Genomic DNA, 16622 nt, shown 5'->3' on the forward strand with positions numbered 1-16622 from the left:
TAATATTAATTTTAATATTTGCGAAAAGCCAATCACAACACGTGCATTTTTCACACCCAGGAGTCCCCTGAGCACAGGGACAGTCTCTGCTCGGGGCCACACCGGGATGGGTCTGAAATCCTTCAGCTGGCTGGAGTAGCAGAACAGGATTTTTATCCATGTAAGCAAAACGAGGTTCTGCCCAAGATGTTCTAACAAAAACAAGAGTCTGCCCTGGGAACAAAGAGCCTCGGAGAGGTTTTCATCCAGCTCATTCACACTGAGGAGCTGCAAACAAGGGGGTGCTGCTGCCGTGAGGTTCTGACTTGTTCACGCCCTCCACGCTGCAGCTCCAGCCCTACAGGAGGTTCCTGATCCTTTAGGGCTGGAGGTTTTGCTTGGAGGTGAACTTCGGTGCCAGTGGACTCAGTAAAAACCTCATGGAACGCACAGCAGGGGCAGGATGTCAGAGAACAGTGAGGAAATGTGGATTTGCTGTCTGCACTGACACTCAGGGCACTGCAATAACAAAATGTCTGCAACTTCTACCTTGGTTCAGTGTTGGCAATGCCATCTTTATTTTATGTTTATTTTATTTTATTTTATTTTATTTTATTTTATTTTATTTTTTTATTTATTTTTATTTTATTATTTTATTTTGTTTTGTTGTATTTTATTTTATTTTTTGTTTTATTTTGTTTTAATTTTTATTTTATTTACTTTATTTTATTTTATTTAGTATTTTATTTTATTTTATTTTATTTTATATTTTATTTTATTTCATTTCATTTTTTATTATTTTATTTATTTTTATTTTATTATTTGATTTTGTTTTGTTGTATTTTATTTTATTTTTTGTTTTATTTTGTTTTATTTTTTATTATTTTATTTATTTTATTGTATTTTATTTAGTTTATTATTTTATTTTACTTTATTTTTTAGTTTTTTATTTTATTTTATTTTATTTTATTTTCATTTTATATTTTATTTTATTTTATTATCTGGGTTCTGAGAGGCCTAGTTAGGCAAATATTGTCTATTCAGAACTTCATGGCTGATGGTGAAAACATCACGTGTGAGCTGCTCATGGTCTGATGAAATCCTCTGCTGTGGCTTCCTGGATTGGAGCAAGTTCAAGATGCTCAGAGGGATGGAGCAGCTCTGCTGGGAGAGCTGGGATTGTTCACCTGGAGAGGAGGAGCTCTGGGCTGACCTAACTGTGGCCTTGCGGGGCCTGAAGGAGCTCCAAGAAATCTGGATTGAGTTGGTGACAGAGAGGCTGAAGGTCAGGACTGGGGGAAGCGAGCACTGGGGCCATGCCAGGCCTCGGTTCCAGGGGTGTTGCAGTGCTGGTGATGCTGGGCCTGTGGATGGTGGCAAAACCCCCAGGAAATGATGGGAATTTGCAGGTTTGGGCTGTGGATCCAGATGTTCGTGCTGTGGGTGTCCAGGTCTGGTCATGGCTGACAGCACACATGTGGTGGCATGGCCTTGGCATCATTTAATGCCAACACGCACAAATGTCATATTCTAATTCTAATTAATGAGTTCTAATTCAGATGTAATCCAAAAAACTCTCCCAGGATGAATTTTATTTGCATGGATTTTCTGTTCATTCTCCTTTTAATGCCAAAACCCACTGGATTATGCTCAAACCCATTTGAAATTTTAAAAAACATTTTAAAAAATTCTGCTTCGTCACTGCATTACTTGGTCTCCAGGATCTACAGAAGTTTCTGCTTTAAAGATGTGAAGGAATTTCCTCCTGACTTTTCCAAATCCACAGGCACACAAGTGGGAACGTGGCAGTGAAATGCTCTGGGGCCGTTCCAGCAGTGACCCCACTCTTAAACAATCCAGTCCCAACCATCCCCCTGGCCAGTTCTCCCACCTGGGCAGGGTGTTGATAAGGCAGGAGGCCGGGATGATGAATTGGTGGAGGTTTCCCTGTGGGATCAGCCCGTGCCATGATGGATTCCTGACGTCAGCAGGCAGTGGAAAAACCTGGAATCCCAGAAAGCACGGCCAGATCCTGCTGGCCTGCTCTGAGAGCAGCAAACAAACCCAAATGCCCGGGATAATGCCTGGAAAAGCTTCACCCTGGGCACGGGGCTGTGCTCCTGCTCTTTTCCTGCCGGCATTGGAGCAGTGCCGAGCTGGCAGCGCTTCCCTGCCTGGTTCAGAGCTTCAAAGGCTGCTGGTATTTCCTTTGAGTCATCTGGGTGAAGAGGCTGATAAGGCTGGGCTGGGGCTCAGCGAGGTGTCAGAGCCTCTGAGAGCTGCAGAGCCCTCCAGGGACATTCCAGGGATGGATTTGGGCTCTCCTGGGTACAAACTGTGATGGGTCCTGGCAGGAAAAGCTCCCTAGAAAAGGTCAAGCCAACAGGAACCCCTTGAAGAACAGATTTCACACCGTGGATGAGGGTTAGGGTGTTCCAAACCCCCTATCCCAAAGTTTTGCAAACTTTCTCAAGTCCCTCTGTGATGTTTCCTGCTTCCAGATTGATGCATATTTCTGACCCTCTGAAGTTTGGGAGCACTTAAAGGACTTTTAAAGACATTTTAGTTGAACAAGTCAAAGTGAGTGTACAAAACACATGGACATACGTTAGAGCTGCATCCCTGTGCCTGACTGTGCTCTGGTTTTGGTGGAATCGCATCATTTTTTCAGCAGGAGACACACTGGGTGCTCTGATTAATGCAACAGGGATGGAGCCAGGCCTTTGCATTTCAGGGTTTGTCCAGAGAGATCCAGGGAATCTGGAGGAGTGACAGCTTCCACAGGGATCCTGCAGAAAGCTGCATGGGGTCATTTCCACCACTCAATTCCAACTTCCCCTGTGATCCCCTGAGGTTCTTCCAAGACAAACAAGCCCCTCTTTGCCAAGGCTTTCCCAATCCTCCCTCTGACACCAGAACTCTTCAGGAGAGACAAATTCCCTGAAGCTGTTTGCAGCACTGCTCCTAATGCCTCTCCTGCTGCTGCTTCCTTCCAGGTGACTCCAAGGTGCCAGGAGATCCTTCCTGTCCCATCCAGGTGGCCTCACTTTGGATGAAGTTGGAGAAAATAAATGGAAGCCTCAGCAAAGCTCTCGTGTGCTGCTGAGGGAGCTCTGCTTGTCATTAAGGCTAACGGCTGCCAGGCTGCCAGGCTGAATTCCAGAGTTTTATTTCCTGGGAAACCAAGTGAACCAACAGGGCAGAGCTGCTGCTGGAAGAGGTTGGAGTGGGATGGAATTTCCTCGCTGCTCCAGGTCCTGTGGCAGTGGGAGAAAACCTTTCAGAGCACACAGAGAGAATCTGGGAAATGGGAATTGCTCTGCTGCTGATTTCCTGCGTGCCCTTGGGCATAACCTTCCCATATTTCTTCTTCTCTTGGATTAAAAAAATTGTATTGACTCTGTTCCTCTGCTTCTGCAGGGAGCAGCGAGGACCAGGACCTCGAGAGTTTTTTGGTCTTCTAAGTCCTGTAGATGGATAGAAATTGAAATTCATGTGTCAGATGCTGAACCTGGTGCCAAGCAAAGGGATGGAGCTGGGAGAGGTCATCACAAAATTATGTCTCACTCTGGATTGTGCCAGAAATTCCCTTTGGTCTTCTTTCCGTGGTGAGAGGCTCTGTTTACGTCAGAAGGACTCTTCAGCCTTTCTGCACCAGGCTGGGAAGTTCCCAAAAGCCCTGGGATGAGGCTGATGCTGTCCAGGGTCTTGGCCAAACGTGCTGTACAAATCCCGGAGTTTCCTGCACGTTCCAAGCGTCTCCAGATGAATTTAAGATGTTCAGGATCGAGGAGACGTGGAAAAAAAGGGGAATAAACCATGGATGATGTGCTGTAACATCAGTGGAACATCCATCCTGCACAAGGAGTTCCTAATTCCATTTGTATTCCCAGATGGCACCACCAAATGAGAGAGGGGAAAACTTCCAGAAGCTCCTTGTGGTTTGAGCTTTAATAACCCCGATCCCCATTCCCACCTACCCTAGTCTGGAAAAGCAGGGGTATGATGTGTAAAGGTCCTTGACACTGGACTGACATTTGAATTTATTTTTTTATCATCTAAAAGGTTACCAAGTCTTGTCTTGCCTTCTTCTGATCACCTTCAGTTGGAAAGAAAAAGGAGAATTCCAGAAAACACCTCCCAGCAGAAAGAAGGGACATAAAGAAAGATTTCAGGGAGGTTTTTGTACAGCTGACCAAACTTTTACCTCCATGGACAGTGTGGAAACTTTTCCCAGGTGTTCTGCGCACCTGGAACAGGAGGGAAAGTAGTTTTTAATGCGTTTTCTTTGTTTGTTTGTTTTCCACAGAGTTGTTTCCGTCTCCTTCAAATTAAGTTTTGGACAGAGGAGGTCAGCACTAAAAATCTTTCTGTATCTGTCAGTCTTATCATAACCAGGAATCAGTAAATGCCTTCTAAATCTTGCCTTTATATAGAAAACAAAGCTATTTTTTCCATAAAGATTTATCTTAGTGCTAAAGTTTAAATTTTGTGTTTATAGTCAGAAATCCCCAGTTTGTACGGATTTACCCTTCAGATTATGAAATATTCCTCCTGGCCCTTAGAAACCCATTGATTTTGCTTTTCTTGTGGCAAACAGGTAGAGCTATCTCCCTTATCATAACTGAGTTTTTTTCCTTTTCCATTAAGTGCTTTGTCTCCTTAAGAAAAGCAGAGACACATCCAAAAGTTCCTTTCCATACCTTTTTTAATGCATGATTTTCCTCATTACCTGTAAGTTCAGATCGCAGTTAGGATTTCCAAGAGTTCTCTGAGCTATAACTCCGAAATGTTGCAGGATTTAATATAATTTAAAGCAATTTCTCAGTGCACTGAGCAGCCTTGAGCTCTTCCCAGTGCTCAGAAATGCAAACTTTCCCTGGATGCAGGACGAGGATTTCCCTTCCCTGGATGCAGGATATGGATTTCGTGTTGTTTTCCTATTAAAACACTTTGGGACTCTGGACCTTCATTCCCTACATGGTCAGATATGAAGACAATTCCCTGCTCGGAGCCCTGCCAGCTGATGGCCCAAGCACTCACCAGGGCCGTGTGTTCCCTGCCTTGAGGATGGAGTGCAGGATGCAAATCCAAGGGAACGAGTTGGATTTCTACCCCACAGAACTGTCCTGAGCGCAGAGCCAAGCCCAGCCCCACTGGAAGGGGAATTTTAGGGATCCCTTGGAGGCTGGAAAGGCTCCTGCTGCTGCTGCCTGACAGGAAGCTGTAACAGGAGCTGAGAGGAATCACCTTTCCCTGGCAGGGGAACACAAGGTTCATCCCCATGGAATACCAAGAACAGGAGCTCTGGAGCAGGCAAACAGAAGTTTGAATGTCCTGTAATTCTAGGTGCTGCCTAAATTAATTATTAGACAGCGCTGGCTTGTCAATACTGCAAAAGTTCCCTCTAATTGCACATTGCTTCTTCCCTCTCATTCCACCTTTTCCTCTGCCTGCATCCATGGGAACATTTATCCTCACAATTCCCTCTCTGTGAGCTCACACATCCCATCCCAGTGTGCTGGAAAATGAACTTTTATTCTGAGAGGGAGAAATCCCTTCCAAAACAATAAGGAAAGAGCTGCTCCTCTCTTGGAAGCAGGTGAAAACATTATTGCAGCAGCCATTTCATTTCTTTGCCCTTTGTTTTTTCTACCTCATTAACACAGTTTAAAGTTAATTACAATGTTCCAGGGCCTGTTGTCAGCAAAGCCCTAGCAGGGACTCAGTGCAGTCTCTGGTTCAAAGGCAAATTTTCCTTTCTCTCTTGAAGCACTGCAGGGATAATAAAAAAGTCTTCTACAGTGCATTCAAATTTCCCTTCCCACCAGCAGCTCTGAGTCATGTCCAGGCTCAGAGGTTTTCCCTGGGGAGTAGAGGAGGTTCGTGAAGAGCCACAGCAGCTCCTCCAGCCTGTGCAGCTCAACACCCTCAATCATCCCGTTTGTCCCCTCAGGTCCAATCCCTGCAGCTCTACAACAATAAAACCAATGTTCACCCTTCAGTGGATTCCTGATTTTCTTAGCTCTCGTGTCTTCTTCCAGGAAAGGCCCTTTAGGCTGCCCTTTTTAGCTCTCTGCTCTCCTGAACTACAGGAACAAAAGGGGTTTTAATCAATATCTCCCAACTATTCTGAGCCTGAAGCAGAGAGAGGTGCAGGGACCAGGTGCAAAGGTGTGCTTTGTGGATTTGGGTGCAGATTTGCTGGCATTAAGGAATTAAAATGTGCAAAAGCGGATGAATGAACCAGGAAAGTCCAGAGCATTCAAAGAATTCCCTGCCTAGAAGGGAGAGCCCCAGGATTTCCCCTGTTCCTCAGCTGCAGAAAGGATGGCAGGGGTGCCTTCCGGGCCTTTCCCTGCCCTGTGGCTGTCCCAGCTCCATGGCTGTGCATCCACAACATCTCTGCTGTCACTGCTGGTGGCTCAGGAGCAGGAATCCAGGGATTAAAGGGACATTTCCTGTGAAAGGGATATCCAGGTGCACAAGGCATGGACCACAGATCCCTCCTGCACTCCAGAGCTGTTCCCTGTGGTTGCTGGAGAGCTCAGAACCAAGTTCCTGCCCCATTTTGATGGTGTCTCACGCAGGGCTCCTGGCAGGAATATTTTGTTTCTTGCCCTCCCTTGTGGCACTGACAGCTTTTGAATCCCCCAGCTCCAGGCCCTGCACAAATTTGGAAAGATTTTATCTGCAGAGAAACATCAAACAGCTGAGGGCTGGGTCTGTCAGGGCTGGCCCAGACGCTGGAATTCCTCCCCCCACAGCGAAATTCCTGTGAACTGGGGTCTCCCACATCTCCCACAAAAGCTGCTGACTTCGTGTATAATGACAACAATAACCCAGACTGTGAGGATTGGGTAATTAATGAGCTTTAAATCCTTGGGGGAAAGGAAAGCGTGGGTGACTTGGCTGGTGGTGACAGTGCTGGGGCTAGACCCACGACCTCCTGGTCCCACTCTTGCTCTGCAGGAGGAGGTTGTTACTCTTGGCACCAGATTCCAGCGAGATGCAGCCTCTCCAATCTCCTTTACCTACTCCAAAAAGCCATCCACATCCATGGCTGGGAGTGCTGGGCTCAGGCTGCCAGCAGGTAAGGGAGAGGGGTGCTGTTTATTTTAGTTTAGCTTATTTAAAGCCTTATAATTACTTTTCATATGGCTGTATCCATAATTATTTATTTTGGGCTTCGAGCAGGATTTTCCCTTTTAAAACTGCACCCACTTGAACTCGGCAGCTGCCTTAACTCATGCAACAGGAATGAGCTGAGATTTCCAGGGAAAGGGAATGCAAACCTTCCTGCAAAATGTTCCTTACCAGGGTCTATCAGCCACAGCCAGCCTGGAACTCTCAGTCTGGACAGGGACAAGGCTTTTTTGCAGATGAAAAGTCTGGGATGCACTGCCTGACATCAGACACTGGATCTGCCCCACACCCTCTGTGCCTGTAAAATCCTGGCCTCTTCACCTCAGCCAGGCCCTCAGGAAGCAATTTAAGATGTTGTGGAAACTAAAGGAGTGGGTTGCTCTCAAATGACAGGGACAAGAGTTCCTTCCCTGCAGTCACCTCTTGTTTTTGTGGGACAAAGCCTGGTGCTCCCATCAGTTCTTGGTGGTGACAGCTCCTGCCCTGCCTTAGGCCAAGCTGAGTGTGCCAAGATGTGCCCCCAACTCTCATGGGGACATTGTGTTGCTGTGACCTCCTCAATCTCTTCCTTACATCAGTGCAAGAGCAGTTTAGGAGACAAAACCAAGGATCTGTCTTTGTTTCCTCGAGGAACAAGGGATTTGTGAACAGGTGACAGACAAAAAATTCCTGCTCTCTGTCCCTGAGTTGTCAGCTCTGGGATGGAGGAGCTGCTGCTGGACCACACCTGAGCCTTGAGAACCAGAGCAGCAGTGGGTGAAGAGACACAAACCTGCCCTGAGTGCCCTGGGAAGTCCCCAGGGTCCTGTCCCCACGTTCTCCTGGCTAATCCTGCCGGAATGGAGCCACTGGAGTGCACAGGGATGTGGCCAGCCCTGCACCCACAGATCTCACACATCCCGCTGCTTCCATCCCAAATGGACCTGGGACAGCTCGGGAATTCATCAAAAGCAGGGACAGCAGGGAGAGGGGACAGGGACAGGGAGAACAGAGAGCCCAGGAGGTTAGAAACTGGGATAAAAGTGCTCCTGCTGGGGAGCAGATGGAGCAGAGGAGGTGGGACAAGGCCAGCCCAGCTCTCTGCTCTCCCTGCATAAATCACACAGGCCCCTGCCCAGGACTGGCTGATTTGAAGGATGAAGTCGATTTGTTTGCATCTGTATTTGTAAAATCCCCCAAAATCCTGTGCAATTCCATGAAATTCATGCCTGCTGCTCTCTGGCTGGGCAGCAGAGCTGCCAGACACAGGAATGAGCTTTTAAAGCCTTCAGCCCCTGACTCCAAGGGACCTGGCAGTGGAGGGGAGAAGAACTCAGAGTGATTTTCAGGAGAGAAGCTAGAAACCCCATGGATGAAGCTGCAGACGCCTGGAGGGAGGAATTCCACCCTATGAGAGTTCAGTTGATGCCTCAGGTTTCAGCTTTTCTGTTTCTCACATTCTAAGCTGCTTTAGTGTGTGGGTCTGAGCTTCCTATCAGGGGACGGTGAGCTCTCTGCACAGAGCAGGGAGACAAAACAATTCCTGCTTAGCTGGGGACCAAGGACAAATGATCCAAACCTCAGGCCCAAGAGCACAAACAACGTGGGCTGGAGAGAGGAAAACAAGCAGGATGGGACTGCATGGGCTGGAGCTGGAATGGGACAATGAACTCCAATGTGCAAATGGAGCAGAGCTGATCACAGTGAGAGCCCCCGGAAGCGCTCGTGCATTTTGGGACCATTTTGGTTCATCTTGGTTCATTTTGTGCCATTTTGGTTCATCTTGGTTCATTTTGTGCCATTTTGGTTCATCTTGGGTGCCGCCCTGGCTGGGCTCTTGTGCTGCCCAAGGTGGATCCATGGAGGAGATCCTTTTAATGAATCCCTGCTTTATTCTTTAGCTCTGCCCAGCCTCTGCTCTAGCTCAACCTCCACAAGGCATCACAATGGCATTTCTGTCTTTTCCCCTCCTAAAATCCCACCCCAGATCCTCATTTCCACCCAGCCCTGCATTTGGGCAATGCAGCATCTCCCTCCTTGCTCCACCTGCTCCTCCAGGACACCTTTCCCAAGCTCCCACTTCCACCAGAGGGTTACACAAGTGATTATGAAACCAAACGGCTTTGACCTTTGATGTGGGGAATCACTGGCTGGGCAGGGCTCAGTTCTCTGCAGGAATATTTAACGGACACAGCAGGAAGCTTGTACGAATTTCTTTCATTCTGGGGAGAAGGCAGGGAGCCAGCACGGTGTTGTGCTCACCTCAAGCATTCAAATCTTCATTATTATCTTGGTTTACCTGGCCTGGCCTTCTGCCCTGCCCTGGGGAGCAGCTCAGCTGCAGGAGGGAAGCCAAGAGATTTTTCTTTTGGGGTGGGGGGAAATGTTCCTAGAACTGGAAATATTCCTAGAACTGGAAATATAATGGAGAAAACTTCTCTCAGGGATTTCTTGCACTCAGAGATGGACAGAGGTGACGCTGAGAGAAAACTGCAGGCACAAGGGTTGGTTCCTGGAGAATTTCTTCTCTGCAGCAGCATCTCCAGGGATGCAACCTAACAGTCCTCAGACAGACACAAGGGTGGATTTCATAAGGCAAAAAACTGAGCCTTTGATACTTTCTGGTGAAGTGAGGGAGAAAATTCCTGTTCTCTGGGGAATGGGGAGGAATTCTGGAGGATACAAAGTTCTAAAAACGTTGAGTCTGTGCCTCCATGGAAAAGGTTAATAGTGGGAGTAGGAGAGGTAGGAACTACAGGTTGTCTGGTCAGATTCGAAGCCGGTTTTTATCCCAAATATTCTGCCGGGAGCTGGCGGAAGGGGCGAATTTGAGCTTGCCAGGGCTAATTTTAGCACGAGACAGCCTTACACCATTTCCCTTAGGGCTGGCAACATGCAGAAAAATTAAAATAAAATCAACCCCAGATTAAAATCACCCAATTACCATCGCGCAGCAAATAAAAACACTCGTCAGAGATGTAATCTGGCCGTGCTATTAAATCTCGGTACCACACAAAGCCCCGTCCCCTGATACCATCTCCGAGGTGGGCGCCGCACACAATAGCCCATCTAAAAGCAATTACTGGCATTGTTTAAGGAGTTAAATAAGGTTTGTTTAAGGAGCTAAACAGGGTTTGTTTAAGGAGTTAAATAAGGTTTGTTTAAGGAGTTAAACAGGGTTTGTTTAAGGAATTAAACAGGGTTTGTCTGACATTCCAGAGGGGCTGAGGTGGGGAAAGAGCCCGGGTGGTGCTGGAATCCGAAATGCAGAGAACTCTCAGAACTTTGGGCCTGGAAGCCAAAGCCTAGAATTAAACACAGGATTTGATCTGAGAGCTTAGAAAAAGCCTCCAAACTTAGGTGCTAGAAGCGAGAGTGTGGATTTATAGTTTAAAGCAGAGACACATAAGCTAAGTAGAGGAAAGATTAGAGTTTTAGAGTAGAGTACTGTGAGTTTGTGTGTCATACCATGATTATCTAAGAAAGCTTACACTGTAGCATGAGTCCATAAGACAAAATATTTAAAGATTGAGTCAAAAGCATAAATATCCTTGTTAGCAGGGTTTTATTAGTTAATAAATACTTTAAAATCTTGTAACGTGAGGTCTTGCAACCTTCGGAGCCGTGCAGTGAAGATGTGAGCCGAACTCACCCTTCCTGCCGGTGCAGAAGATAAGAAAAATAAATCGCATCATCTAAAGCAACTCAGAAGTCTCGTCTCTAATTCCTTCAAAATTCCTCACAGGGTGGTGCCTTTCCCTTCCAGGGGCTGCTCTGCCTTCAGCGCGAGTTCTTGAATGAGAAAATGAGTGGAATATAAAAGGTGGGATGTGCGAGACGAGCGGGCTGTGGAATTCCCCCGGAGCAAGGAATGACTTAACGGGGTTCACATCATGGCCAGGCTGAGAGGGAGAGAGCAGGAGGCAATTCTGCCTGTTCACCTCAGCCGGATTCCTTCGCGCTTCCCACCCTTCTTGCCGCCAGACTCGGCCCCCAATTAAGCAAATAAGTTGGTGGTAGCCAATTAAACAACTGACTTTGCATGGTCTGGGGATGGCTTCGTCCAGGATTCTCGGGGTGTTTTTTCTCCAGCCCAGTCACTTTTAAAAGGATCCTCCACTCCCCAAATCTTGCAGAATTCAGTCAGTGGCTTTCTTTTAGGGCATTCATTCACTTCCGTGCTCCAAGCAAAATCCCCGTGACAATTCCCACTGGAACTGTCCAGGGTCTGTGTAAAACAGGATGACTGGTGGAACAGGCTGAGGCTTTACAAAGAGTTCCAACAATTAACCTTAGCCACTTTTGAATTGTTATTTTCTTTTCCCAGCAAGGATTTTAGGGAAAGGATGGGACCCTTTATGCTGTAGCCACAGAGAAACCCAAACTTTTTACAACTATCTTGTGAAGTTCTCCAAAAGAACAGACTCCAGTGAATGTCCTCTTAATATGCCTGGAGAAATCAGGAGTTGTTGATTGTGTTTCATTGAGGGAAAGCAGAAAATTGTGGGCACAATGACTGCAAAGGTCCATGGGATCCAGGAGGAAAAGGTGATTAAACCAAATTAAAGCCTCTTGGGTTTGCCCCGGATGAAGAACATCCCACTGTGGCATCCCACCCTGCACCAATTCCTCCTCAATCCATCCCCTAGGAGCTGAGGCAAAGCTCAGCAGCCACTCAGCTATTTCGGGTTTGATACGAGGCAGATTTGATAAGAAAGCTCTCAGGAAAAACCAAATTTCCTCTTGGACTCCGCACATATTCCAGCACATGGAGTTCCTTTTCCTACCAGCTCATGGAGCAGCTTTCTAAAATTACAAGTGAGGTGGTCTGTCCTCCCTGCACACAGGCACCTGTGTCCTCAGCTCCAGGCCTCACCCTGGGGGCACAGCAGACCCTCCTGGATGGAGAGGTGGAGAGGGCAGAGCTCGCTGTGTTGTTTTCATGGAATATCTCCTGTATCCATGGCCATTATTTATGGGAGTCAGAGCTTTACACCAGGGGAGGTGCCACATCATTTGCCTCCTGCTTAATGACACTGAGAATTGTCTGAGCAGCTCAGAAGGGCAGTAAAAAAGGTTTTAAATCAGAAGGCACCTTCAATTCAACCAAAATTTGGTGAATTTGTCTTGGAACTAGCCTTGGCCTCACACCATGAGTGTGCAACTCCAGCCCAGGCTGCTGGGAATTTATGGCTGCATTAAGGTGGCCCCACTGCACCCGGCTGGTGTCCCCTGGGTGGGGCTGATGGAGCAGAGGCCACTCCAAAACCCACCATATGTGGCAAATTCCCCTTCTGCAGCCTCCCAGCCTGCCAGGAAACCAGGCCTGGGGACAGGACAAGGGACACTGCTGGCACCACGGGCTCAGGAGGCACTGGCAGGGACGAGAGAGGGAGGTGTGGGTTGGAGACAGCGATCTCCTGTGCTTGTGAACACCAAGTTTGATCGTGGGAAAAACAGCAAGGGGGAGAAAAAAGCAGTGATAAGCATCTTTTATCTGCAGCTGTGACTGCTCTCCCCGTTTCCTCTGCTGCCCTCATGTTGTGTCACTCTGTCACCTGCATGCGCCAGCAGTGCTGACTGATGGATGAGCAGCTCAGTCTCTGGCCCAGAGACGATGAATCCCCGGTGCTCAGCTGTTCCAGCAGTGTCATGTTCCACACAAAGCGCCTCACTTTGCTCCGGGGTCATCGCTCGTGTCCAGCAGTTTCCTTTCCCTGGGTCTGCTCTGAAACGCAGCAATTGCTTCCCTGCAAGGGTCAAAAGCTGGGTATCCCACACTTGGATACCCTGCAGGTGCACGGGGAGGACCAGAGCACCCCCAGTCCTGGTGCACCAGGTCCTGCTTTGCTCCATTTCCCTTCCCACCTTCACAGCACCCTCGGGTGGGATCAGGTGGGGACGGTGGCAGCTGTGGGAGCTTTAGGGCAGCTCCAGGGTCAGGCAGGAGCTGTCCCAGGCACTTCACACCACCCTGCAGCCCCCAGAGTGCCCCTTCTCCCCCCCCCCCACTGCCCCTTCCCCTGCAGGGCACGGGGTGGGCACCGTTCCTGGGGGCAGAGGTGGCACCATCACCCCCTTTCAACGAGGCAGGAGTGTCTCTGTCCCTTCTACGGCCCCTTCTGACACAGGGCAGTGCAAAGGGAACCCTGGGCTGTCCTCGCTGCTCCTGCAGCAAGGAGACAGCCCAGAGCTCCCTCCTGGCCATGCAGGGAGCTCCAGAGAGAAAGGAGCAAACAAAACCTCCACTTTACCACTCAAACCCTCTTTCTGATTGCACCGTTCTTCCCGACAAGGATAAAGGAGACATTAAAGAGGAGCTGCGAGTCAGGGGTGGCTCCCTCTCATGGCTTGGAGGGACAGAGAGGAAAAGAAACCAGGAGCCAGGAGGCTGCACTCTGATCCCCCCAAAAACCTGCCCAGAGCACCCTGACCCTGCCTGGCTGCTCTGAAGCAGGAGCTTGAGGGAGCCTAAAGAACCATGGAATGGGTTGGGTGGAAGGGACCTTAAAGATCATTGAATTCCATCCCCAGCCACAGGCAGGGACACCTTCCACTACCCCAGGTGGCTCCAAGCCTTGTCCAGCCTGGTCTTGGGCGCTGCTAGGGATCCAGGGCCAGCCACAGCTTCTGTGGGCACCTCCCCACCCTCACAGGGAAGCATTTCTTCCCAAAATCCCATCTAAATCTACTGTCTGGCAGTTTGAAGCCATTCCCTGTGTCCCCTCTGTCCAATCTCTTGTAAACAGTGTCTCCCCATTTTCCTGTAGGTCCCCTCAGGTCCTGGAAGGCTGCAATTGCATCCCAAGAGGAAGGCACAGGTGAGCCACAGAAAGTGCCCCTGTCCCTCCCAGCCATCACATCCGGCACATCCAGAGGAATGCAGCAGCAAGGAGAGGGAGAGCAGAGTGAATCCCCTCTGAGCGGGCACTGCCAGGGCCACAGGGTGCCCGCTGTGCCTCAGGGTGTGCAGCAGGGCTGCTGTGAGCCAGCAGCCGGAGGGGGAGCGATCCCTCCCCGCTCTCTGCATCCTGCTGCCTCCTCACACCCTTCCCTGAGAGGATTTCACAAATTCCCCTGCTGCCAAACACTGCTTTTGTTGAGGATTGTCACTTCCAAGCTCCTGCCAAGAGCCTGATCTGGCCAGGGCGCTAAATTCCAGTTTATGATAAGCATCTGGGCAGGCACAGCAGGGCCAGCATCCAGCTCCTCACAGTCCTCAGGAAAGCCTTCCATGCCCAAAAGCCCGGCTGTTTATTCCAATTATGTCAGTTGGGCTGATAAAAGTGATTATTTCTCTCTCCCAGCCCAGCTTTCTCATTGATCCCACAGGCTGCTCTTCAAATGTCACTCAGCGAGCAGGGAGGACGTATCCAATTATGAAAAGGGAAAAGATCAGGGTGATGACAAAGCACCAGGGCCAGTGGGCCATGAAACAAATGAGATCCATCTGGTTTTGACACCCTACAAGTCCAAGGAACCCAGAAGGAGGCATTTTGGGACTCTCCCCTCCAAAAAAATTCAAACTGAACTGTGTTCATAACATCTCGGAGGTTTGGTGTTGTATTTGTTCCAATATGAAGCCTTGAACCTGATGGAAATCTAATAATTACTCAAAAGCACAGGTAAAGTCAAGCAAACCTCAAAAGCCAGTGAGACTTGGGGTGATGGAATTTACTTTTATGTCAGGCAAATTCCTTCCTTTTTTTTAGAACCTGTGGTCACTTGTCCAACTCACTGAGGGCCACAGCTGTGTTGTCAAAGACAAAAATCATCTCAAGCCCTGGGCCCACCCGAAAAGGTGAGCAAAGATTGCCAAAGAGGAAATCAAGGGAGAAAACCAAGGAACAAAAATCAACCTTGCCCTTCTTCCTCCGGCACAGCCTCTTGACCAAAGCCCAGGCTGAGATTTCTTTGAACAGAGTACAACAAAGACAAAATATCGAGCTGGAAGCGGGGCTGGCTGATCCCTGCACCCTGGGCACAGATTTACAGAGTCCTGGAGCTGCCTTTGGAGAGGGATGGCCAGAGCCAGGGCTGCCTTGGCTAAAACCCTTGTTGCAAAGCAGAGAACTCGCCTCTGTCTCTCTCAGAGCAGCGGTTTCCCACCACATCCCCAAATCTGCTTCTGCTCCTGCCAGGACCCAGTGCTGCCTGCAAGGCTGAACCTCTGTGGGATGAACACCCATATGTTTATTAGGAGAGGGGGCTTAATTCTTAGGAATGCTTGGATTTGGTGTCAGAATACTCAGGAACAGCCCAGCAAACTCACCTGGTCACTGCCTGACACCTCAAGTGCTTCCTAGAGTTGTCACATCAGCTCTTACCAAAAAAAAAGGGGAAAGGGAGCTGAGGATGAGGTGTGGATCCCACAATTTCTGCTTTTCCTCCTGGTTTTTCTTTCCCACTACTGCATTTCCTCCACATCCTTGCTTTCCCAGGAGCTTTTGGCTGTGTTTTCCCTGCAAGGTGAGCGCTGCTGGCCTGGGGCAGAGGGTGGGAATGGATATTGCACCCAGCTGGGCTCCCCGAGCCCCTGTGGGCCACAGCCCTGCTGGGGTGAGGTCTGTGAAAGCCTCGGTGCCACAAGCTGAACCCAGCAGGTCCCAGCTCTGCCTGGGTGTGTGTGTAGGGATGGCCCCGTTCACCGTATTTATCTTAGGGGCAGGGGAAGCTCCAGATAATCAGCTCAGGTCATGAGCTCCTCCCAGGGTCCCTGCTTTGCCAGATGTCTGCAGTGGGAGGGGGGTGACTTCTGGATCTTCTCTTCCTTGTCTCTTCATTTTTAAGCCTCTGAAGTGTGTGGATGCAGAGGTGGAGTGTGGGAAGAGCGGGGAAGCCGCCAGTTCAGGGCAAGACAGACACTCATAAGTGCCTTTAATCTCATTTCCTGATTCCAGTACCTCATCTGCCCCTCTGGTTTAAAGCAGAAAACTTCCTCCCTTCCCTATAAATATCCCCAGCACAGCCGGGGCATGGCATGGACACCCAGCAGGCTGTGGTGTGGGGCAGTGGGGCAAAGACGGCAAAAAGTGGGGAACCTGGCCCTGGCACCCCAGTACTGCAGGAAAAATGAGGCCGAATCATGAAAATGCATCAGAGCCCCAGAGCTGATGAGTTTCACATAAGATTCACCACTGATAAGTGTTTCATTGCTGACAAAGGCAGGAGGCTGGCACTGCCTGTGCCATGGGAGGGCCACAGATCTGCATCCAACCAGGGATCAACCTGCAGCTGCTGCTGGTGGCATTGGGGTAATCTGGGTGAAAATAATTCTTTATTTTCTCCCTTTCCGTGGTACAGGGCAGTTTTAGAACCACAGCTTTCAGCTGTCACCTCTGAAAGCAGCCAGGGCCAGCAGAGTGAAATGGGTCTCAGGGTAAACAGTGCTGCTTCAGAGGGATGGCAGAAATGAAACTCCAGAGGCGGCGTTTTATCTCCTGTCAGGCTAAAAGGAAGTTTTCAGGATTCCGTAGCCCTTATTTAGCCAGTTTGTTTGTTTTGGAGGGGAATGCTTG

This window comes from Anomalospiza imberbis, chromosome 15 (genome assembly GCF_031753505.1).
Source record: "Anomalospiza imberbis isolate Cuckoo-Finch-1a 21T00152 chromosome 15, ASM3175350v1, whole genome shotgun sequence".
NCBI lineage: Eukaryota > Metazoa > Chordata > Aves > Passeriformes > Viduidae > Anomalospiza > Anomalospiza imberbis.